This window comes from Pristiophorus japonicus, chromosome 2, assembly GCF_044704955.1.
Source record: "Pristiophorus japonicus isolate sPriJap1 chromosome 2, sPriJap1.hap1, whole genome shotgun sequence".
Classification (NCBI taxonomy): domain Eukaryota; kingdom Metazoa; phylum Chordata; class Chondrichthyes; family Pristiophoridae; genus Pristiophorus; species Pristiophorus japonicus.
In genome coordinates this window covers 1,850,456-1,875,707 of record NC_091978.1, presented here as the reverse complement: position 1 = coordinate 1,875,707, position 25,252 = coordinate 1,850,456, and the positions used below count along the sequence as shown (strand labels likewise).

General features: G+C 49.5%; 1 protein-coding gene and 1 long non-coding RNA gene across 10 annotated transcripts in view; one reads left to right on the top strand and one right to left on the bottom strand.

Annotated features, from left to right (window-relative positions):
• Positions 1-14,247, top strand: part of LOC139235327 (uncharacterized) — a 41,148-nt gene extending 26,901 nt beyond the window's left edge. Inside the window, exons 2-3 of the long non-coding RNA XR_011588457.1 lie at positions 12,823-12,981; positions 13,291-14,247. This is a non-coding gene — a long non-coding RNA (uncharacterized lncRNA). The remainder of the gene's footprint in view (positions 1-12,822; positions 12,982-13,290) is intronic.
• Positions 1-25,252, bottom strand: part of mogs (mannosyl-oligosaccharide glucosidase) — a 363,745-nt gene that overhangs the window by 292,104 nt on the left and 46,389 nt on the right. Inside the window, exon 3 of one of the 9 annotated variants that reach the window (XM_070866413.1) lies at positions 18,185-18,365. The exons of the other annotated variants lie outside the window; for them this stretch is intronic. The gene's annotated coding sequence lies outside the window, so the exon portion shown is untranslated. The remainder of the gene's footprint in view (positions 1-18,184; positions 18,366-25,252) is intronic. 9 annotated transcript variants of the gene reach the window in all.

Here is a 25,252-nt window from a genome sequence, read left to right as displayed (position 1 = left end):
TGCATAGGTTCCCATCCCCCTGCCATATTAGTTTAAACACTCCCGAACTGCATTAGCAAATGTTACCCCCAGGACATCAGTTCCAGTCCTGCCCAAGTGCAGACTGTCCCTTTTGTACAGGTCCCACTTCCCCCAGAACTGGTTCCAATGTCCCAGGAATTTGAATCCCTCCCTCTTGCACCACTGTTCAAGCCACGTATTTATTCTAACTATCCTGCTCCCTCGACTCTGATTAGCACGTGGCACTGGTAGCAATCCAGAGGTTACTACCTTTGAAGTCCTACTTTTTAATTTAATTCCTAGCTCCCTAAATTCAGCTTGTAGGACCTCTTCCCGCTTCTTACCTATATCGTTATCGTGTCTACATGTACCACGACAACTGGCTGTTCACCCTCCCTCTCCAGAATGCTCTGCAGCCGCTCCGAGACATCTTTGACCCTTGCACCAGGGAGGCAACATACCATCCTGGAGTCTCGGTTGTGGCCGCAGAAACTCCTATCTATTCCCCTTACAATACAGACCCCTATCACTATGGGCCCAAATTTCCACACGATAAAAAACGGGCGCCCCTCCGAGCTGGGCGCCCATTTTTCGCGTCTAAAACAAAAAATCGCGATTCTGGAGCGTTCTGCAGCTGCTTGTCTGCCTGCCGCGGCGCCCGGGGGGGCGGAGCCTACACTCGCGCCGATTTTGTAAGTGGGAGGGGGCGGGCACTATTTAAATTAGTTTTTTTCCTGCCGGCAACGCTGCGCGTGTGCGTTGGAGCATTCGCGCATGCTCAGTGTGAAAAAAACATTGGCACTCGGCCATTTTTGTAGTTCTTTGTAGCTGTTTAATTTTTGAAATTTTTTTTAATAAAAGCACATTGCCATCAGCATATCAGCACTTGCAGCCTTCTCACTGTCTCCTTCCCCACCCCCCGCGGGAAGAACGGGCGCCTCCTCCCCCCCCCCTCAGGAAGAACGGGCGCCTCCTCCCCCCCCCCCGTCAGGAAGAACGGGCGCCTCCTCCCCCCCGCGGGAAAGAACGGGCGCAACCCCCCCCCCGCGGGAAGAACGGGCGCCTCCCCCCCCCCGCGGGAAAGAACGGGCGCAACCCCCCCCCGCGGGAAGAACGGGCGCCTCCCCCCCCCCCGCGGGAAAGAACGGGCGCAACCCCCCCCCCGCGGGAAAGAACGGGCGCCTCCCCCCCCCCGCGGGAAGAACGGGCGCCTCCCCCCCCCGCGGGAAAGAACGGGCGCAACCCCCCCCCCCGCGGGAAAGAACGGGCGCCTCCTCTCCCCCCCCCCGCGGGAAGAACGGGCGCCTCCTCTCCCCTCCCCTCCCCCACGGGCAGAACGGGCGCCTCCTCTCCCCCCCCCCCCGCGGGAAGAACGGGCGCCTCCTCTCCCCTCCCCTCCCCCACGGGCAGAACGGGCGCCTCCTCTCCCCCCCCCGCGGGAAGAACGGGCGCCTCCTCTCCCCTCCCCCCCCCCCGCGGGAAGAACGGGCGCCTCCTCTCCCCCCCCCCCCGCGGGAAGAACGGGCGCCTCCTCTCCCCTCCCCTCCCCCACGGGCAGAACGGGCGCCTCCCCCCCCCCCCCCCCCCGCGGGAAAGAACAGGCGCCTCCTCTCCCCTCCCCCCCCCCACGGGCAGAACGGGCGCCTCCCCCCCCCCCCCCCCCCCGCGGGAGAGAACAGGCGCCTCCTCTCCCCCCCCCCCGCGGGAAGAACGGGCGCCTCCCCCCCCCCGCGGGAAGAACGGGCGCCTCCTCTCCCCTCCCCTCCCCCACGGGCAGAACGGGCGCCTCTCCCCCCCCCCCCCCCGCGGGAAGAACGGGCGCCTCCTCTCCCCTCCCCTCCCCCACGGGCAGAACGGGCGCCTCCCCCCCCCCGCGGGAAAGAACGGCCGCCTGCTCTCCCCCCCCCCCCCCACCCCCCCGCGGGCAGAACTGGCGCCTCTCCCCCCCCCCCCCGCGGGAAGAACGGGCGCCTCCTCCCCCCCCCCTCAGGAAGAACTGGCGCCTCCCCCCCCCCCCGCGGGAAGAACGGGCGCCTCAGGCTGACTGCAGCATTCTCCCTGCCTGAAGCACTTTCACACAGGTAGGAAGATGGTTTATTTAATCTTTTCTTTGCTTATAAATGTTTATTCAGGTTGGATTTATTTGTATAATATTTGTAGAAGTATAAATAAGGATTTATTATAGAATTTAATGAGTTCCCTTCCCCCCCTCCGCCTCGTTCTGGACGCCTAATTTGTAACCTGCGCCTGATTTTTTAATGTGTGGAACAGGTTTTTTCAGTTCTACAAAAATCTTTACTTGCTCCATTCTAAGTTAGTTTGGAGTACATTTTCACTGTGGAAACTTTCAAATCAGGCATCAGTGGCCGGACACGCCCCCTTTTGAAGAAAAAATTCTGTTCCAAAGTAGAACTGTTCTACCTGACTAGAACTGCAGAAAAAAAAATGTGGAGAATTGCGATTTCTAAGATAGTCCGTTTTCCACCAGTTGCTCCTAAATATCAGGCGCAAATCATGTGAAAATCATGTGGAAACTTGGGCCCTATAGCTCTCCCACTCTTTTTCCCGCCCTTCTGTGCAGCAGAGCTACCCATGGTGCCATGAACCTGGCTGCTGGTGCCTTCCCCTGGTAAGTCATCTCCCCCAACAGTATCCAAAACGGTATATCTGTTTTGGAGGGAGATGACCTCAGGGGACTTCTGCACTACCTTCCTGCTCTTGCCTTGTCTCTTGGTCACCCATTTACTATCTGTCCTAACCTTTACCTGTGGTGTGACCAACTCACTAAATGTGCTATCAACAACATTCTCAGCATCGCGTATGCTCCAGAGTGAGTCCATCCGCAGCTCCAGTGTCGTCATGCGATCTGTCATGAGCTGCAGCTGGACACACTTCCGCACACATAGTAGTCAGGGACACTTCCAGTGTCCCTGATTTCCCACATAGCACAGGAGGAGCATGACATGGGTCCGAGCTCTCCTGCCATGACTTAACCCTTAAATTAATTTACTTACTAAAATTTACTTAAATACCAAACAGCTACTTAGTAGTTCACTGCCAATTAAACCAATCTAAAAGTCAGTCTAAAAGAGAGTTATACTTACCAGTCGAACAGCCAACCACTTACCAGCTTGGCTGTGACTTAACCAATTCACTAAATATATTCAAAAAGGAGTTCGATGAAGTCTTTACTACTAGGGGGATCAAGGGGTATGGCGAGAAAGCAGGAGTGGGGTACTGAAGTTACATGTTCAGCCATGAACTCATTGAATGGTGGTGCAGGCTAGAAGGGCCGAATGGCCTACTCCTGCACCTATTTTCTATGTTTCTATGTTAACAGTCCAATACGGGAGCCAGTCCCTGTCACAGGTGGGACAGACAGTCGTTGAGGGAAAGGGTGGGTGGGACAGGTTTGCCGCACGCTCTTTCTGCTGCCTGCGCTTGCTTTCTGCATGCTCTCGGCATGCTCTCGGCAATGAGATTCAAGGTGCTCAGCGCCCTCCTGGATGCACTTCCTCCACTTAGGGCGGTCTTTGTCAGTGAGGATGTTGCACTTTATCAAGGAGGCTTTGCGGGTGTCCTTGAAACATTTTCTCTGCCCACCTTGGGCTCGCTTGCCGTGTAGGAGTTCCGAGTACAGCACTTGCTTTGGGAGTCTTCTGTCAGGCATGTGAACAATATGGCGTGCCCAGTGGAGCTGGTCGAGTGTGGTCAGTGTTTCGATGTTGGCCTGGTCAAGGACACTGACGTTGGTGCGTCTGTCCCCCCAGGGGATTTGTTGGATCTTGTGGAGACATCATTGGTGATATTTCTCCAGTGACTTGAGGTGTCTACTGTACATGGTCCACGTCTCTGAGCCATACAGGAGGGCGGATATCACTACAGCCTGTAGACCATGAGCTTGGTGGCAGATTTGAGGGCCTCATCTTCAAACACTCTTTTCCTCAGGTGGCCGAAGGCTGCGCTGGCGCACTGGAGGCGGTGTTGAACTTCGTCATCGATGTCTGCCCTTGCTGATAATAGGCTCCCGAGGTATGGATCTTGATGACTGGGGGGGGTAGTGCTGTGTGGCAGGGCCAGGCTCGTGGAGGAGCTTTGTCTTACGAATGTTTAGTGTAAGGCCTATGCTTTCGTACGCCTCAGTGAAGATGTTGACTATGACTTGGAGTTCACTCTCAATGTGCGCAGGCGCACGCGTCGTCCGCGGATTGCAATTTTATGAGAGAGGTTGGGACGGTCTTGGATCTGGCCTGGAGACGACGGAGGTTGAACAGGTTCCCACTGGTTCTGTAGTTTAGTTCCACGCCAGTGGGGAGCTTGTTGAGTGTGAGGTGGGGCAATGCAGCGAGGAAAATTGAGAAGAGGGTTGGTACGATGACGCAGCCCTGCTTGACCCGGTCCAGACATGGATTGGGTCTGTGATGGATTCGTTGGTCAGGATCACTGCTTGCATATAGTCGTGGAGCAGGTGGAGGATGGTAACGAACTTTTGGGGGAAAGCCGAAACGGAGGAGGACGCTCCCTAGTCCCTCGCGGTTGACAGTGTCAAAGGCCTTTGTTAGGTCAAAGAAGGGCTGTTCCTGCATTTTTGTTGCAGCTGTCACTCGGGAAAAATCATGTCCGTTTTACCCCGAAGAGGACAAAATCCGCACTGTGACTCCGGGAGGAGCTCCTCGGCCACAGGGAGAAGACGGTTGAGGAGGACTCTAGCGACGACTTTCCCAGTGGCTGATAACAGGGAGATTCCTCTGTAGTTGCCGCAGTCGGACTTGTCCCCTTTTTTAAAGATGGTCATGATTACTGGATCTCAGATCTCCCGGCATTCTCTCCTCCTTCCAGATGAGAGAGATGAGGTCATGCATTCTTGCCAGTCGTGCCTCTCCGCCATACTTTAGTGCCTCAGCGGGGATTCCATCCGCTCCCGTAGCCTTGCTGTTCTTAAGCTGGCGGGTGGCCCTTTCTACCTCGTGCAGGGCTGGAGTTTTGCTGAGATGGTGGCGGGTCGCATGCTGCAGGATGGAGTAGAGAACACTTGTGTCAAAGGCAGAGTCTCGGTTAAGGAGATCTTCGAAGTGCTCCTTCCAGTGGGTCTCTACTGCCTCGGTGTCCTTGATGAGTGTCTCCCCATTCTTAGTCAGCAGAGGGGTGGGGCCTTGGATGTTTGGGCCGTAGGTGGCCTTAACTGCAGTGAAGAATCCTCGCACATCATGGCTGTCGGCCAGCTGCTGAATCTCCTGTGCTTTCTCCACCCACCATGTATTATTTTGGTCGCGGATTTTTTGTTGGCCCTCTGTAATGCTGTTTAGTTGCTCCCGAGTTGGGTTGTTGTTTTAGGCTCAGAAATGCCCTGTGCTTGCGATCTATTAGCTCTTGGATCTCCTGGTCATTCTCATCAAACCAGTCCTGGTGATTCCTGGTTGAGTGACCGAGCATCTCTTCGCAGGCACTGGTTATGGAGGCCTGGAGGCAGACCAAGCACTGTGGGCATTCTGGGTCTCGGGTCATCAAGTCACGCCAGGTTAGCTGTGAGGCGCTGATTGTTTAGGGCTCTCTTAGCTGGATCTTTCCCAGCACTGACTTTTTTGCAGCACTGCTTCTGCTGCCGCCGCTGCTTTGAGGTTAGAAACATAGAAACATAGAAAATAGGTGCAGGAGTAGGCCATTCGGCCCTTCGAGCCTGCACCGCCATTCAATGAGTTCATGGCTGAACATTCACCTCAGTACCCCATTCCTGCTTTATCGCCATACCCCTTGATCCCCCGAGTAGTAAGGACTACATCGAACACCCTTTTTGAATATATTTAGTGAATTGGCCTCAACAACTTTCTGTGGTAGAGAATTCCACAGGTTCACCACTCTCTGGGTGAAGAAGTTTCTCCTCATCTCGGTCCTAAATGGCTTACCCCTTATCCTTAGACTGTGACCCCTGGTTCTGGACTTCCCCAACATTGGGAACATTCTTCTTGCATCTAACCTGTCTAAACCCGTCAGAATTTTAAACGTTTCTATGAGATCCCCTCTCATTCTTCTGAACTCCAGTGAATACCATCCCAGTTGATTCAGTCTTTCTTGATATGTCAGTCCCACCATCCCGGGAATCAGTCTGGTGAACCTTCGCTGCACTCCCTCAATAGCAAGAATGTCCTTCCTCAAGTTAGGAGACCAAAACTGTACACAATACTCTCGGTGAGGCCTCACCAAGGCCCTGTACAACTGTAGTAACACCTCCCTGCCCCTGTACTTAAATCCCCTAGCTATGAAGGCCAACATGCCATTTGCTTTCTTAACCGCCTGCTGTACCTGCATGCCAACCTTCAATGACTGATGTACCATGACACCCAGGTCTCGTTGCACCTCCCCTTTTCCTAATCTGTCACCATTCAGATAATAGTCTGTCTCTCTGTTTTTACCACCAAAGTGGATAACCTCACATTTATCCACATTATACTTCATCTGCCATGCATTTGCCCACTCACCAAACCTATCCAAGTCACTCTGCAGCCTCATAGCATCCTCCTCGCAGCTCACACTGCCACCCAACTTAGTGTCATCTGCAAATTTGGAGATACTACATTTAATTCCCTCGTCTAAATCATTCAATAAGATCATGGCTGATCATTCCCTCAGTACCCCTTTCTTGCTTTCTCTCCATACCCCTTGATCCCCTTAGCCCTAAGAGCCATATCTAACTCCCCCTTGAATATATCCAATGAACTGGCATCAACAACTCTCTGCGGCAGGGAATTCCACAGGTTCACAATACTCTGAGTGAAGAGGTTTCTTCTCATCTCAGTCCTAAGTGGCCTACCCCTTATCCTAAGACTATGTCCCCTGGTTCTGGACTTCCCCAACATCGGGAACATTCTTCCCACATCTATCCTGTCCAGTCCCATCAGAATCTTATACGGTTCCAAGTGATCCCCGCTCATCCTTCTAAACTCCAGTGAATAAAGGCCCAGTTGATCCAGTCTCTCCTCATATGACAGTCCAGACATCCCTGGAATTAGTCTGGCGAACCTTTGCTGCACTCCCTCAATAGCAAGAACGTCCTTCCTCAGATTAGGAGACCAAAACTGAACACAGTATTCCAGGTGAGGCCTCACCAAGGCCCTGTACAACTGTAGTACGATCTCCCAGCTCCTATACTCAAATCCCCAAGCTATGAAGGCCAACATACCATTTGCCTTCTTCACCGCCTGTTGTACCTGCATGCCAACCTTCAATGACTGATGAACCCATGACACCCAGGTCTCGTTGCACCTTCCCTTTTCCTTATCTGCCACCATTCAGATAATATTCTGTTTTCGTGTTTTTGCCCCTGAAGTGGATAACCTCACATTTATCCACATTATACTGCATCTGCCATGCATTTGCCCACTCACCTAACCTGTCCAAGTCACCCTGCAGCCTCTTAGCATCACCCTCACAGCTCACACCGCCACCCAGTTTAGTGTCATCTGCAAACTTGGAGATGTTACACTCAATTCCTTCATCCAAATCGTTAATGTATATTGTAAAGAGCTGGGGTCCCAGCACTGAGCCCTGCAGCACTCCACTTTGCCTACATATTTGCTCCTCTATCTCCCTCCCACTGTTTGGGGGTCTATAACACATGCCCAGCAGTGTGATTGCCCCTTTTTTATTTTTCAATTCAACCCATATGGCCTCACTTGATGATCCCTCTAACATATCATCCCTCCTCACCACTATAATAGTTTCTTTAATCAATACCACGACACCAACCCCCGCACCCCCCCCACATCTTCTCTAAAAATCCTGTAACCAGGATTATTGATCTGCCAAACCTGCCCCTCTTTCAGCCATGTTTCTGCAATAGCTATAATGTCATACTCCCAAGTGTCCACCTGCCCTTCTCGAGAATATCACAGACAGGTACTCCGAACTAACGAAGGGTGGTCATGGACAGCAGCCCACCCCCCCAAAGGAGTACTACAGGATATGGGACGAGATCGGGGAGGCTGTTACCCCCACAAGTACCATAGTACGCACCAGGGAATGGTGTGACTATGAGAGGTGGAACGACCTGGTGAGGGTCGCAAGAATAAGTAATGATTTTATTTATGCACTCCCCATGTGCCATGTAAATGTATGTTCGGTGTCACACGGATTATTTTATTTATCTTAAGGTTACGGCGATGCATTCGTGGTTTCAGGCAATGACAGGAGGATCAACGCAATGTTTTTGTGTGTGTGTGTGTGTGTGTGTGTGTGTGACTGGTAATGTTTACATACATAACACACACAATGTGTAAGACTTGCCACCAGGGGGCGCACCTGTGGGAGACCCAAGGGTCACTTGCACACCCCGGGCAAGCAGGTATAAAAGGCAGTCTACCATGTTGCTTCCTCACTCTGGAGTTACTTTAAAGAGACCAAGGTCACAACAGTTTGAGCTTACAGTATAGTCTTGTGGAGTTATTCTGAACATAACAAGTGGCGACGAAAAGATCACGAACTCTCACGCAGTTATGGCTGCCGTTGGTATTCTTGAGCGATTTGTTGAGGGTGATGATTGGGAAGCCTTCGTTGAGCATCTTGACCAGTACTTCATGGCCAACGAGCTGGAAAAGGAAGAAACCGCGGTCAAGCGCAGGGCGATTCTCCTCACCGTTTGCGGGTCCACGATATATGGCCTCATCAAAAATCTGCTAGCACCGACGAAACCAATGGAGAAGACATATGAAGAGTTGTGCACGCTGGTTTGGGATCACCTCAAGTCAAAGGAGAGCATCTTAATGGCCAGGTATCGCTTTTATACACACCATTGCTCGGAGGGCCAGGATGTGGCGAGCTATGTCGCTGACCTAAGACGCCTTGCGGGACTGTGCATATTTGCTGGATTTTTGGGGAAAGTGTTGCAGGACCTTTTCATGCTTGGAATCAGCCATGAGTTCATTCTTCGCAAACTGCTGTCTGCCGAATCCCTAGATCTGATCAAGGCCATCACGATAGCTCAGGCTTTTATGTCCACGATAACACTAAACAGATATCATTGCAGCATCGAAGCTCATCGGCAAATACTGTGCATAACGCCTTCAGCAGGCAGAATTGTACATGGCAGCGCTTACACGCCCGCAGAGGCCAGACCTAGGATGACTCAGAGTCCGCCGTGGGGCGTGAATGCGAATCCATTAACACCATATTGGCGATGTGGGGGTAATCATCGAGCCCATCAATGTCGATTCAAGCACTACGTGTGCAAGGGCTGTGGAACAATGGGGCATCTCCAGCGAATGTGCAGACGTGCTGCGACTCACCATGTGGCAGAGTCGGCAGAAGATGACCAATCCGGTGCGGATCACGCTGAACGAGTGCGAGGCGCAACTCAACCCGAGGCTGAAGAGGAAGTGTATGGGGTACACACCTTCACCACCAAAAGCCCTCCGATAATGTTAAAAGTCAATTTAAACGGCATTCCAGTTTCCATGGAATTGGACACGGGGACGAGTCAGTCAGAAGACTTTTGAGAAACTGTGGGGCAACAAAGCACAAAGGCTAAAACTAAGCCCGATCCACACCAAGCTGCGTACTTACACCAAAGAGCTCATACCAGTTATTGGCAGTACGGCAGTGAAGATATCGTACGATGGAGCTGTGCATGATTTACCACAATGGATTGTACCAGGCGATAGCCCAATGCTGTTGGCAGAAGCTGGCTAGGAAAGATCCGATGGAACTGGTACGACATCAAAGCTCTGTCTTCAGTGGATGACGCCTCGTGCGCCAAGTGCTAAACAAATTCCCATCGTTATTCGAGCCAGGCATCGGCAACTTCACAGGCGCCAAAGTGCAGATCCATCTAGTCCCTGATGCATGACCCGTTCCTCACAAGGCCCGAGCGGTTCCATACATGATGCGAGAGAAAGTTGAGATTGAGCTGGACAGACTTCAACGAGAGGGGATCATATCGCCAGTCGAGTTCAACGAGTGGGCCAGTCCAATTGTTCCGGTGTTGAAAAGCGACGGGTCGGTCAGAATCTGTGGGGACTACAAGGTAATGAACAACTGAGTCTCGTTACAGGACCAGTACCCACCACTACGCAAAGCGGATGACTTGTTTGCAATGCTAGCAGGGAGGGAAGTCATTCACCAAGCTGGATCTGACCTCTGCTTACATGACACAGGAGCTGGCTGAAACTTCGAAAAAATTGACGTGCATCAACACACACAGACTATTCATGTACCACAGATGCCTTTTTGTGATTCGCTCAGCTGCGGCCATCTTCCAGAGGAACATGGAGAGTCTGCTGAAATCGGTTCCGTGCACCGTGATGTTTCAAAATGACATCTTGATCACTGGCCGCAACACCACCAAACACTTGCACAACCTGGAAGGAGTTCTCAAGCGACTAGACAGAGTGGGACTCAGGCTGAAACGCTCCAAGTGTATTTTCCTGGCGCCAGAGGTTGAATTTCTGGGGAGAAAGATTGCGGCGGACGGCATCAGACCCACGGACTCCAAGACGGAGGCCATCAAGAATGCACCCAGACCACAGAATGTGATGGAGCTGCGTTCGTTCCTGGGACTCCTCAACTATTTTGGTAACTTTCTACCGGGGTTGAGCACTTTCCTGGAACCATTGCATTTATCGTTACGCAAGGGTGACGACTGAATTTGGCGTAAATCTCAAGCGACAGCCTTTAACAAGGCCAGAAACCTGCTATGTTCTAACAAGTTACTTGTATCGTAAATGTTTAACGTTTAGTACTAGCTTGTGATGCATCTTTGTACGGGGTCGGTCGTGTGTTACAACAAGCCAATGTGTCAGGCAAACTGCAACCGGTTGCATATGCATCCAGATGTTTATCCAAGGCTGAAAGAGCCTACAGTATGGTTGAGAAAGAAGCATTAGCATGTGTATATCGGATTAAGAAAATGCACCAATACCTAACTGGACGCCGGTTCGAGCTCGAAACCGACCACAAGCCGCTCATTTCGCTGTTCTCAGAAAGCAAAGGTTAGTCCCACATCCAAAGATGGGCACTAACGTTATCTGCGTATGATTATGTAATCTGCCACAGACCAGGTATTGAGAACTGTGCTGATGCCCTCGGTCGGCTGCCGTTGCCCACCACCGGGGTGGAAATGACACAACCCGCAGACTTGCTTCTTGTAATGGATGCTTTTGAGAGCAAGGGGTCATCCGTCACGGCCTGCCAGATCAGGACCTGGACTAGCCAGGACCCTGTGCTATCACTAGTAAAAAGCTGTGCCCTCAATGGGAGCTGGTCGGCGGTTCCAGGAGAAATGCAAGACGAAATTAAGCCATTCCACCAGCGCAAGGATAAAATGTCCATCCATTTGGAATGTCTCCTATGGGGGAATCGTGTAATTTTGCTAAAAAATGGCAGGGAAACATTTATACGTGACCTTCACAGTACCCACCCAGCCAGAGTCATGATGAAGGCTATCGCCAGGTCACACTTTTGGTGGCCCGGCATTGACTCGGAATTGGAGTCATGCGCACAATAATGTAACACTTGCTCACAGTTGAGCAATGCACCAAGGGAGGCCCCACTGACTCTGTGGTCATGGTCCTCCAAACCGTGGTTCAGGGTCCACATAGATTTCGCTGGCCCCTTTCTAGGAAAGATGTTCCTAGTAGCAGTGGACGCTTACTCTAAATGGATTGAATGCATAATAATGTCGTCATGTACGTCAACTGCCACCATTGAAAGCCTCCGGGCCATATTCGTCACCCATGGTTTGCCTGACGACCTTGTTGGTGACAATGGACCATGTTTCGCCAGCTCGGAATTCAACGAGTTCATGACCCGCAATGGCATCAAGCATGTCAGATCTGCCCCGTTTAAGCCCGCATCCAATGGTCCATCGGAACGGATAGTCCAAACCATCAAGCAGAGCTTGAAACGCGTGACAGATGGTTCCCTGCAGACCCGGTTATCTCGGATTCTGCTCAGCTACTGCACATGACCCCACTCGCTTACCAGGGTTCCCCCCACAGAATTGCTAATGAAGAGAGCACTCAAAACCAGGTTCTCCTTAGTCCACCCGGATCTCAATGATCATGTAGAAACCTGGCATCACCAACATAACATGTACCACAATCGCCTGGCTGTATCGCGTGACATTGAGGTTAATGACCCTGTGTTTGTTCTTAATTACGGTCATGGTCCCAAATGGGTTGCTGACACCGTGTTAGTCAAGGAGGGGAATACAGTGTTTGTTGTTAAACTTTTGAATGGACAAACGTGCAGAAAGCACTTGGATCAGACCAATCTGCGATTCACTGACAACCAAGAACAGTTTGAAGAGGACATTACCATCACTGATCCACCCATACACACCCAACCAGCAATTGACCTCGCGGTCAACCACGAGGATGAACCCACCATGCCTGACAGTCCGATCAGACCAGCCACACCGCAGTGCCGCAATAATCCGACCGACTCACCCATACCAGGACTTCAACCCAGGCGATCAACCCGGGAACGCAGAGCCCCGGATCGTCATAACTTGTAAATAACTTGTATCTAAGACTTTGTGGGGGGGAATGATGTTATGTATGTAAACATTACCAATGTGTAAGACATGTCACCAGGGGGTGCATCTGTGGGAGACTCAAGGGTCACCTGCACCTGGGCAAGCAGGTATAAAGGGCATAAAAGGCAGTCTACCATGCTGCTTCCTCACTCTGGAGTTACATTAAAGAGACCAAGGTCACAACAGTTTGAGCTTACAATATACAGTCTTGTAGAGTTATTCTGAACATAACAGTGTGTGTCTGCGATGTTAAATGGATTTAAGATTTTTACTTTCATTTACTTTACTTTCTCCAGAAGACGACATCTGCAGTAGCTGCTGACAAGCGGCGTATGGGGGGAGGACCCACAACCCAGGAGTCTCTGACTGAAATTGAGATCTGTGCCCTGTCTCTGGTTGGGGATAGCAACCATGCCACCCCACTGGCATTGGAGCTGACCCACTCACACAGGATGGTAAGTTGAATACAATCCAGTCTGTGTTGCAGTCCTCTCATGTCATGTCATGTGATTGTAACTGTAATGTTGGCCAGATGCTATGTAATGTAAGTTTATTGCACTGTAATGTTGGCCTCATGTGATGTACTGTAATGTTGGGGTATGTAACGCAATGCATATATGTATTGCCTGTCTGCGATATGTATGCAGTACTGTAGCAGCGGTGGACATTTAAGTAAAACTGCAATAAGTCACTGTACTATGTACTCATGTAACCCTGACCCCTCCCCCTGGTGCCAAGCATTTTTAAATGTTTTGTACTTCCAGACTTGGATGATTCAGACCACACTGACAGAGCGACCAGATGACAGAGCCACTGCCTCCACCTCTGGCATCACCCAGCCCTCTCCCGACTGGCCACTGGCAGAAATGAGGAAGATGAAGGGGAGGAGGAAGAGCCGCTGATCCTGAAGCCAGTGGAGGTGGAGGAGTGGGTGGAGACGGAGGAGGATACACAAGCTCCATGTGGGACAGCTGGAACATCCTCCACCACCGAGTCAGTAATCAGGGGATTCCCCCATGGCTTCTCTGATTCTACAGGACCAAGCTGTGCACAGAAAGGCACCCCCAGTGTTGCAGCGCCTTTGCCGCAGCGACCGAGGTTGGTGCAGAAAAGGTCCGTTGCTGTAGGCGTGTACCAGGACATGGTGTGTCTGTCACAGGCCAACGTTGACATAGGTCGAGAGCTGCTCAAGGCCATGACTACGATAGCCACAACCATTGCGGCTCTATCAGAGCAGCAGTCGGCAGATATGTCGTGTATGATCACCGCGATGGAGCGGACTGCCGACTCCGTCGATGTTATGCGGCAATTGACGGGATCGGGACATGGCACGGAACCCCTCCCGTGCCATAGTAGTCGGGTCAACAGCACCTGAGGGTGGGGAGCTGACATCATCTTCCAGCCCTGAAGCCGTGCCTTCCACATCACCAGCTTCTCCTGAGCCTCCATTCATTGCGCCTGCAATGTCTGACCCCCAACAACAGCAACAGCACTCTAGGTGTGGTGCTGCACGCTGGCTTGGTACCACCACAGGGAGGTCCGGGTTCAGGGGCAGTGGGAAAGGGAAGGGCGGAAATAAGAAAGGGGAGAATAGTCCCAAGTGCAGCACGCGGTCGAGGATGGGGTCGAAGTCAAGGGCAGTAAAAGGTCTTTTGTTGTACTTGTTCATTGAATAATTGAAGTTTGATTTGTAAAAGTTTATTAAAGTTGTAAAAGATTTTTTAAAGTAGTTATTAAAGTTTTGTTAAAGTTGTTATTAAAGTTGTTACAATTGTTTTCTAGTTATAAGTTTTACAAAGTTTTAAAATTGTTGTATATTTTTGACATTTTTACATAAATGTTTGAATTGAATTGAAGCACTCTTGTACAGTGTCAAACTTTTGTGGTAACAGTCATCAAGGTCCCAAAACACAGCTCTCCACATTCAAGCAAAGCGTTCATTTATAAACCTTCTCACATCTGGTTCCTCCATTAGACAGGTAGTCAGCAAGACAGGCTGAGATAGTACAGGCCCCATTCTTTTTAAATCTCCACAGTATTTTTCAATGAAAAAAAATAACTAAAATGCCTTCTATTTTAAGAAGTTACTCAGTACCAATAAAAATACCTTTTCCACTCAAAATCGCACTGTAAAGTCACTGTTCATCTCTGAAATACATAGAAACAAAAATTTACAGTGCAGAAGGAGGACATTTCGGCCCATCGTGTCCACGCCAGCCGACAAAGAGCCACACGGCACTCGGTCAGCAGCCTGAAGGTTACATATAAACCAATGAGCAATGAACAACGGTGGACAGATAAAGAGCACCCAACCCAACCAGTCCGTCCCACACAACTGCGACACCCCTTACACTGAAACATTCTGCACTCCACCCCAACCGGAGACATGTGATCTCCTGGGAGAGGCAAAAACCAGATAAAAACCCAGGCCAATTGGGGAAAAAATCTGGAAAAAGTCCTCTCTGACCCATCCAGGCGATCGACACTAGTCCAGATCATTCTAGCCGTATTAAATTCCCTGAAGTACTTGCCATCGTGTCTGCGCGAACCAGTAAGAGGTTATCCAGTCCAATCTCACTTACCAGCTCTAGGTCCGTAACCCTGCAGGTTGCGGCACTTCAGGTGCACATCCAAGCACCTTTTAAATGTGGTGAGGGTTTCCGCCTCTACCACCTTTCCAGGCAGCGAGTTCCAGACCCCCACAACCCTTTACGTGAAGAAGCTTCCCCTCAAATCCCCTCTAAACCTTCCACCAACCACCTTAAAACTATGCCCCTTTGTAATTGACCCTTCCACCAATGGAAATAGGCCCTTGCTATCCACTATATCCAGGCCCCTCAACATTTTATACACCTCAAAGAGGTCTCCCCTCAGCCTCCTCTATTCCAAGGAGAACAAACCCAGCCTATCCAATCTGTCCTCATAGCTAAGATTCTCCATTCCAGGCAGTGTCCTCGTAAATCTCCTCTGCATCCTCTCTAGTGTAATCACGTCCTTCCTATAATACAACGACTAGAACTGCACGCAGTACTCCAGCTGTGGCCTAACCAGTGTATTATATAATTTAAGCATAACCTCCCTGTTCTTGCGTTCTATGCCTCGGCTAATAAAGGCAAGCATTCCGTATGCCTTCTTAAACACCTTATCCACCTGGCCTGCTACCTTCAGGGATCTGTGGACAAGCACTCCCAGGTCCCTTTGTTCCTCTACACTTCTCAGTGTCCTACCATTTAATGTGTACCCCCTTTCCTGGTTAGCCTTCAACAAATGCATTACCTCACACTTCTCCAGATTGAATTCCATTTGCCACTGTTCTGCCCACCTGACCAGTTCATTGATATCTTAATGAAGAAGAAAGCAGTAGACTACATGATCAACCAAACAGCCTATTTTTGTATCATCTGCAAACATCTTAATCATACCCCCTATATTCAAGTCTAGATCATTGATCTATCCATCATCATCGGCAGTCCCTCAAAATTGAGGAAGACTTGCTTCCACTCTAAAAGTGAGTTCTCAGGTGACTGAACCATCCAATACGGGAATTGCAGTCTCTGTCACAGGTGGGACAGTCGTTGAAGGAAAGGGTGGGTGGGACTGGTTTGCTGCACGCTCCTTCCATTGCCTTCGTTTGGTTTCTGCATGCTATCGGCGATGAGACTCGAGATGCTTGGCGCCCTCCCAGATGCCCTTCCTCCACTTAGAGTGGTCTTTGGCCAGGAACTCCTAGGTGTCGGTGGGGATGTTGCATTTCATCAAGGAGGCTTTGAGGGGGTCCTTGAAATGTTTCCTCTGCCCACCTTGGGCTCACTTGCCGTGTAGGAGTTCCGAGTAGAGCACTTGGTTTGCCACCACAGCACTGTCCCCCAGTCATCAAGATCCACGGCGCGGCCCTGGACGTGTACCACTTTCCATACCTCGAGTGCCTATTATCAGCAAGGGTAGACAATGACGACGAGATTCAACACCGCCTCCAGTGCGGCAGCGCAGTCTTCAGCTGTCTGAGGAAAAGAGTGTTCGAAGATCAGGCCCCCAAATCTGCCACCAAGCTCAAGGTGAAAAGGGCTGTAGTGATACCCGCCCTCCTGTATGGCTCAGAGACGTGGACCATATACAGTAGACACCTGAAATCGCATGAGAAATACCACCAACGATGTCTCTTAAGATCCTGCAAATCCCCTGGAAGGACCGACGCACCAACATTAGCGTCCTCAATCAGACCAACATCCGCAGCATCGAAGCAGTGACCACACTCGACCAGCTTCGTTGTGTGGGCCACATTGTTTGCATGCCTGACACAAGACATTGATGTGTACCACAAAAAGCAAGGGACCCAGTACTGAGCCCTGTGGAACCCCACTGGAAACATTCTTCCAGTCAAAAAAACACCCATCAACCATTACCCTTTGCTTCCTGCCTCTGAACTAATTTTGAATCCAACTTGCCACTTTGCCCTGGATCCCATGGGCATTTACCTTCATGACCAGTCTGCCATGTGGGACCTTATCAAAAGCTTTGCTAAAGTCCATATACACTACATTGTACGCACTACCCTCATCGACCCTCCAGGTTACTTCCTCGAAAAATTCAATCAGGTTAGTCAAACGCGATCTTCCCGATGTTGAGGAAGTCCAAAACCAGGGGTCACAGTCTAAGGATAAGGGGTAGGCCATTTAGGACCGAGGAGAAATTTCTTCACTCAGAGAATTGTGAACCTGTGGAATTCTCTACCATAAAAAGTTGTTGAGGCCAGTTCGTTAGATATATTCAAAAGGGAGTTAGATGTTGCCCTTACGGCTAAAGGGATCAAGGGGTATGGAGAGAAAGCAGGAATGGGGTACTAAAGTGCATGATCAACCATGATCTTATTGAATGGTGGTGCAGGCTCGAAGGACCAAATGGCCTACTCCTGCACCTATTTTCTATGTTTCTATGTTAACAAATCTGTACTGACTGTCCCTGATTAATCCTGGACTTTCTCCATTCTTAAAACAAGGGTACCACAATGGTTCCTCCAATCCTCCGGCACCATAACTGAATCCAGAGTGGACTGGAAAATGATGGTCAAAGCCTCTGCTATTTCCTCTTTTGCTTCGCTCAACAGCCTGGGATGCATTTCATCCGGGCCTGGGGACTTATCCACTTTCAAAGCTGCTAAACCCCTTCATACCTCACCTCTCGCTATGTTTATTTCATCCAGAGTTTCATACTCCTCCTCTACATTGTTATGTCAATAGATGCTCTGATAATGACTCCACGAGGCAATGTGTTGTACTTGAACTGTAGTGACCTTAGTCCTTTATTGATAACTCTAGAGTCAGGATCACACCTGGTGGCCTGCCTTTTATACTTGGCCTGTACAGGTAACCTACAAGTCTCCCACTGCGGTGCCCTCTGGTGGCATATCTTGTAATAGTACAAGCAGTAACTATGTAGGATACATGACATACATTCCCCTTTCCTTTGAGAAAACAGACGCAAAATATTCATTAAGAAGCATACCCACATATTCCGCCTCCACACACAGATTAACCTCATGGTCTCTAATAGGCCCTATGTTAACAAATCTGTGCTGACTGTCCCCGATTAATCCTCGACGATCTCCCTTCTTAAACAAGGGTACCACATTAGCAGTCCTCCAATCCTCCGGCACCATACCTGAATCCAAAGTGGACTGGAAAATGATGGTCAAAGCCTCTGCTATTTCTTCTTTTGCTTCACTCAACAGCCTGGGATGCATTTTTGTGTTTTCCTTGATTTTACTTGCCAAGAATTTTTCATGCTCTCTCTTAGCATTCCTAATATCCTTTTTAATTTCACCTCTAAACTTCCTATATTCCTGCAGAGATTCGAAAGTATTTAGCAGTCAGTATATGACATAAGCTTCCCTTTTTTTCTTTATCCTCCCCTGTATGTCCCTAGACATCCAAGGGGCTCTAGAATTATTATTCCCACCCTTTTTCTTTAAGGGCACATGTTTGGCCTGAGCCCTCCGGATCTCCTCCTTCAATGCCTCTCACTGTTCCGACACCGATTTACCCACAAGTAGCTGTTTCCAATCCACTGTGGCCAGCTGTCATGGTGCACATAGGTAAAAAACGGGATGAGGTCCTACATGCTGAATCTAGGGAGCTAGGAGTTAAATTAAAAAGCAGGACCTCAAAAGGTAGTAATCTCAGGATTGCTACCAGTGCCACGTGCTAGTCAGAGTAGGAATTTCCGGAAAGCTAAGATGAATACGTGGCTTGAGGAGTGGTGCAAGAGGGAGGGATTCAAATTCCTGGGACATGGAATCGGTTCTGGGGGAGTTGGGACCAATACAAACCGAACGGTCTGCATCTCGGCAGGACTGGAACCAATGTCCTAGGGGGTGTATTTGCTAGTGCTGTTGGGGAGGGGTTAAACTAATGTGGCAGGGGGATGGGAACCTATGCAGGGAGACAGAGGGAAATAAAATGGGGGCAGAAGCAAAAGACAGAAAGAAGAAAAGTAAAAGTGGAGGACAAAGAAACGCAAGGCAAAAATCAAAAAGGGCCACATTACAGCAAAATTCTAAAGGGACAAAGTGTGTTCAAAAGACAAGCCTGAAGGTTCTGTGCCTCAATGCGAGGAGTATTCATAATAATGTGGAAGAATTAACTGCGCAGGCAGCCATCAACGAATATGATATAATTGGGATTACGGAGACATGGCTCCAGGGTGACCAAGGCTGGGAACTCAACATCCAGGGGGATTCAACAGAAATAGTGGATACATTGGTGATCATTTTCCAACAGTCTATCGACTCTGGATCAGTTCCTATGGACTGGAGGGTAGCTAATGTAACACCACTGTTTAAAAAAGGAGGGGAAGAGAGAAAACAATAATTATAGACCGGATAGCCTGACATCAGTAGTGGGGAAAATGTTGGAATCAATTATTAAAGATGAAATAGCAGCGCATTTGGAAAGCAGTGACAGGATCAGTCCAAGTCAGCATGGATGTAAGAAAGGGAAATCATGCTTGACAAATCTTGTAGAATTTTTTGAGGATGTAACTAGTCAAGTGGACAAGGGAAAACCAGTGGATGTGGTGTATTTGGACTTTCAAAAGGCTTTTGACAAGGTCCCACACAAGAGATTGGTGTGCAAAATCAAAGCACATTGTATTGGGGGTAATGTATTGACTTGGATAGAGAACTGGTTGGCAGACAGGAAGCAGAGAGTTGGGATAAACGGGTCCTTTTCAGAATGGCAGGCAGTGACTAGTGGAGTGCCGCAGGGCTCAGTGCTGGGATCCCAGCTATTTACAATATACATCAATGATTTAGATGAAGGAATTGAGTGTAATATCTCCAAGTTTGCAGATGACACTAAACTGGGTGGCGTTGTGAGCTGTGAGGAGGATGCCAAGAGGCCGCAGGATGACTTGGATAGGTTAAGTGAGTGGGCAAATGCATGGCAAATGCAGTATAATGTGGATAAATGTGAGGTTATCCACTTTGGTGGCAAAAACAGAAAAGGCAGATTATTATCTGAATTGCGACAGATTGGGAGAAGGGAAGGTGCAGCGAGACCTGGGTGTCATGGTACATCAGTCATTGAAAGTTGGCATGCAGGTACAGCAGGCGGTGAAGAAGGCAAATGGTATGTTGGCCTTCATAGCTAGGGGATTTGAGTATAGGAGCAAGGAGGTCTTACTGCAGTTGTACAGGGCCTTAGTGAGGCTTCACCTGGAATATTGTGTTCAGTTTTGGTCTCCTAATCTGAGGAAGGATGTCCTTGCTATTGAGGGAGTGCAGCGAAGGTTCACCAGACGGATTCCTGGGATGGCAGGACTGAAATATGAGGGGAGACTGGATCGACTGGGCCTGTATTAAATGGAGTTTAGATGAATGAGAGGCCATCTCATAGAAACATATAAAATTCTGATGGGTTTAGACAGGTTAGATGCAGGAAGAATGTTCCCAATGTTGGGGAAGTCCAGAACCAGGGGTCACAGTCTAAGGATAAGGGGTAAGCCATTTAGGACTGAGATGAGGAGAAACTTCTTCACTCAGAGAGTTGTTCATCTGTGGAATTCTCTACCGCAGAGAGTTGTTGATGCCAGTTCGTTAAATGTATTCAAGAGGGAGTTAGATATGGATCTAACGGCGAAAGGGTTCAGTGGGTATGGAAAGCAGGAAAGGGGTACTGAGGTGAATGATCAGCCATGATCTTATTGAATGGCGGTGCAGTCTCGAAGGGCCGAATGGCCTACTCCTGCACCTATTTTCTATGTTTCTAAATCACCTCTCAACTTAGCAATGTTAGCTTTTCCCCAATTTGGGACTTTTATTCCTGGTCTATCCTTGTCCTTACCCATAACTATCTTGAATCTGACTGAATTATGGTCACTGGCACCCAAATGCTCTCCCACTGATACCCCTTCCACCTGCCCAGCTTCATTCCCCAAAACTAAATCCAGAACCGCCCCGTCCCATGTTGGGCTTGTTACATAAAAAAGTTCTCTTGAATGCATTTTAGGAATTCCGCACCCTCTATACCCTTCACACTATATTTGTCCCAATCAATATTAGAATAATTAAAATCCCCTACTATTACTACCCTATGGTTTTTGGACTTCACAGCAATTTGCCTACATATTTGCTCCTCTATCTCTCTCCCACTGTTTGGGGGTCTATAATACATACCCAGCAGTGTGGTCACCCCTTTTTTATTTTTCAGTTCGACCCATATGGCCTCATTTGATTATCTCTCTAACATATCATCCCTCCAAACCACTGTAATAGTTTCTTTAATCAATACCCCCCTCCCACCGCCCACTTTTTACCCGCTTTGGCACAATGGCTGTGACCAGCCTGACTTCCTGCCACTCTGAATACCCTGATTTCCACCCCAAAAAATGGACCTCTGATCTTCCCAATGCCTGCCCCCAGTCAAATCTCGGATCACCTGCCATCTCACCAAAGGCTACTACTCAGTGCCGAGCTGACGGCCTGCATCTCGCCATAGGCAGCTAGGCTCACACAGCAGTTCCTGGTCTCCAGTCATCTTGGACCCCCTTGCCACTGGACCAAGGCCTTGCTCAGCTAAGCCCGTGTGGTTGCCGGTGTGCAATGGCCACCCCACGTTAAAAGAACTCATGCACAGGAATCTTCCACTCCTTTAACATGATGTTCGGAACCTGGAACGTCAGGACCCTTATGGACAACTCCAAAAAGGGACAGGCCGGCACACCGCACCGCCTTAGTTGCCCGGGAACTTAGACGTTTCGATGTCTACATCGCTGCCCTAAGCGAGATCCGACGGGCAGGGGAAGACCAGCTCAAGGAACAAGGTGGAAGTTATACCTTCTTTTGGAAAGGGAAACCAGAGGAAGAACAGCGCCTCCACAGAGTCGGTTTCGCTATCAAGAACGAGCTGGTCGACCGCCTCAGAGATTCCCCCTGTGGGATAAACGAACGTCTCATGATTCTCCGACTCACCCTATCCCGGAATCAATGCGCCACAGTCATCAGTGCGTACGCCCCAACACTTGAGGTGACAGATGAGACCAAAGAGGGTTTTTACTCCAGCCTCGAAAAATTCCTGTCCCGCGTCCCTACGGATGACAAACTGATTCTCCTCGGTGACTTCAACGCCAGGGTCAGCAAGGACACAGACCTCTGGGGAGACGTGATCGGCAGAGAGGGAGGAGGGAAAACCGACTCCAGCGGTACCCTGCTCCTGACAAAATGTCTAGAACACGACCTTGTCATCACCAACACCTTGTTCCGCCAGAGGGACAAGTACAAGGCATCATGGCAACACCCTCACTCCAAACACTGGCACCTACTCAACTATGTCATCACCCGAGCCAGGGATCGCAAGGATGTGCGCATCACCTGCGCCATGACAGGAGCTGACAACTGCTGGATGGACCACCGCCTAATCCGATCTATCATCAACATTAACATTGCCCCAAAGCGGCAACAGCAGCAGACGCACTGCCGCAGAAAAGTCACTGCCGCAGAAAAGTCAATGCCGGGGCACTCATAGATCCAGTTAAGAGAGCCCTATACAGTCAGCGCCTCACTGCTAACCTGGCGTGACTTAGAAACATAGAAACATAGAAACATAGAAAATAGGTGCAGGAGTAGGCCATTCGGCCCTTCAAGCCTGCACCGCCATTCAATGAGTTCATGGCTGAACATGCAACTTCAGTACCCCATTCCTGCTTTCTCACCATACCCCTGGATCCCCCTAGTAGTAAGGACCTCATCTAACTCCTTTTTGAATATATTTAGTGAATTGGCCTCAACAACTTTCTGTGGTAGAGAATTCCACAGGTTCACCACTCTCTGGGTGAAGAAATTCCTCCTCATCTCGGTCCTAAATGGCTTCCCCCTTATCCTTAGACTGTGTCCCCTGGTTCTGGACTTCCCCAACATTGGGAACATTCTTCCTGCATCTAACCTGTCTAAACCCGTCAGAATTTTAAACGTTTCTATGAGGTCCCCTCTCATTCTTCTGAACTCCAGTGAATACAAGCCCAGTTGATCCAGTCTTTCTTGATAGGTCAGTCCCGCCATCCCGGGAATCAGTCTGGTGAACCTTCGCTGCACTCCCTCAATAGCAAGAATGTCCTTCCTCAGGTTAGGAGACCAAAACTGTACACAATACTCCAGGTGTGGCCTCACCAAGGCCCTGTACAATTGTAGCAACACCTCCCTGCCCTTGTACTCAAATCCCCTCGCTATGAAGGCCAACATGCCATTTGCTTTCTTAACCGCCTGCTGTACCTGCATGCCAACCTTCAATGACTGATGTACCATGACACCCAGGTCTCTTTGCATCTCCCCTTTTCCTAATCTGTCACCATTCAGATAATAGTCTGTCTCTCTGTTTTTACCACCAAAGTGGATAACCTCACATTTATCCACATTATACTTCATCTGCCATGCATTTGCCCACTCACCTAACCTATCCAAGTCGCTCTGCAGCCTCATAGAATCCTCCTTGCAGCTCACACTGCCACCCAACGTAGTGTCATCCGCAAATTTGGAGATACTACATTTAATCCCCTCGTCTAAATCATTAATGTACAGTGTAAACAGCTGGGGCCCCAGCACAGAACCTTGCGGTACCCCACTAGTCAGTGCCTGCCATTCTGAAAAGTCCCCATTTACTCCTACTCTTTGCTTCCTGTCTGACAACCAGTTCTCAATCCATGTCAGCACACTACCCCCAATCCCATGTGCTTTAACTTTGCACATTAATCTCTTGTGTGGGACCTTGTCGAAAGCCTTCTGAAAGTCCAAATATACCACATCAACTGGTTCTCCCTTGTCCACTCTACTGGAAACATCCTCAAAAAATTCCAGAAGATTTGTCAAGCATGATTTCCCTTTCACAAATCCATGCTGACTTGGACCTATCATATTACCTCTTTCCAAATGCACTGCTATGACATCCTTAATAATTGATTCCATCATTTTACACTCTACCGATGTCAGGCTGACCGGTCTATAATTCCTTGTTTTCTCTCTCCCTCCTTTTTTCATGTGCCAGCGCCTCACAGCTAACCTGGCGTGACTTGATGACCTGAGACCCAGAATGCCCACAGTGCTTGGTCTGCCCTCCAGGCCTCCATAACCAGTGCCTGCGAAGAGATGCTCGGTCACTCAACCAGGAAACACCAGGACTGGTTTGATGAGAATGACCAGGAGATCCAAGAGCTAATAGATCGCAAGCACAGGGCATTTCTGAACCTAAAACAACAATCCAACCTCGGGAGCAACAAGGCAGCATTACAGATGGCTGAAGGCCGAGGTCCAACAAAAAATCCGCGACCTAAAGAATAGATGGTGGGTGGAGAAAGCACAGGAGATTCAGCAGCTGGCCAACAGCCACGATATGCGAGAATTCTTCACTGCAGTCAAGGCCACCTACAGCCCAAACAACCAAGGCCCCACCCGTCTGCTGGCCAAGAACGGGGAGACACTTATCAAGGAAACCGAGGCAGTCAGGGCCCACTGGAAGGAGCACTTCGAAGATCTCCTTAACCGAGACTCTGCCTTTGACTCGAGTGTTCTCGACCCCATCCCGCAGCATGCTACCCACCACCACCTCAGTAAAACTCCAGCCCTGCACGAGGTAGAAAAAGCCATGTCAGCTTAAGAACAGCAAGGCTACGGGAGCGGATGGAATCCCCGCTGAGGCACTAAAGTATGGCGGAGAGGCACGACTGGCACAAATGTATGACCTCATCTCTCTCATCTGGAAGGTGGAGAGCTTACCAGAAGGTCTCAGAGATGCAGTGATCGTGACCATCTTTAAAAAAGGGGAGAAGTCTGACTGCAGCAACTACAGAGGAATCTCCCTGTTATCAGCCACTGGGAAAGTCGTCGCTAGAGTCCTCCTCAACCGTCTTCTCCCTGTGGCCGAGGAGCTCCTCCCGGAGTCACAGTGCGGATTTCGTTCCCTACAGGGCACAATGAACATGATTTTTACAGCGTGACAGCTGCAGAAGCTGCTTGTATTTCTTTTAAATTTACTAAGTAAAAGATTGAACCCCTTGGACTGGGGGTAACATCCAGTTGAAGTGAGCTGATTAAGAGATTATTGTGCAATTGATGTGTATTGTTTGTATTTCTTTTGATTATGCTAAGTAGCAGATAAATCATTAAGGGGATAGTCAACTGAACCCTTGATTGGGGAATTTGAAGAAACATCCGATGTCTGCATTGTTTTGTCGCACGAATTC